The sequence below is a fragment of the Aptenodytes forsteri genome, unplaced genomic scaffold (assembly GCF_000699145.1).
Source record: "Aptenodytes forsteri isolate BGI_AS27 unplaced genomic scaffold, ASM69914v1 Scaffold162, whole genome shotgun sequence".
Lineage (NCBI taxonomy): Eukaryota > Metazoa > Chordata > Aves > Sphenisciformes > Spheniscidae > Aptenodytes > Aptenodytes forsteri.
In genome coordinates, this window is record NW_008795132.1 from 305814 (window position 1) to 306476 (window position 663).

A 663-nucleotide genomic window follows, 5' to 3' on the forward strand; every position below is an offset into this window, starting at 1 on the left:
AAAAAACCCCCCCAGCCACAACAACAACAACAACAAGCCAGCCTTGCCTTCTGTGGCTTGCAGATCGTCTTTTGGTAAAAAAAAATATATATATAAAATAATTAAATGAATGTGTAAAACGCGCTGTAAAAGGAGAGAAATATCGCTTGCTGCATCGCTCTAAATACAATTAGAAAAATCCTGGGGAAACAAGAAGCCTCAGTTAATCTCCAAATCGCTGCTTTAATGAGTTATACTCGTGCGCGGAGCATTAATTGGAAGCAAAACTCAACTGAGAGGCTATTTTTGGGGGGGGGAAAGAAGCTCGAATACGGGCTAATTGGGATTCTTTTGTCTCTGGTGGAGGGTACAGGGGGACTACACCTCTCCTGGAAGCAGCGCCCTGCCCAAGGGGCTCCCACGGTCCCTATGTACATATGGGAATGCCGGGTGTGGATGGGCTTCCTTACAGATACAGGAGCCAGAGGAACGCCAGAGAAATCCTGGCTCTGACTTTAAGATGGGAACGAGACGTGGAAGCGCGGCTCTTAAATTGGGAATATATTAGGCTGGGTTTAGATGCGGGCACGTTGATGCTCATTGTTATGGTTATGGTTATGAGGACCAGCGTTATTGCGTTTCTTCGGCGTAAATTCGCAGCAAATTCATTTAACAAGAGGAAAA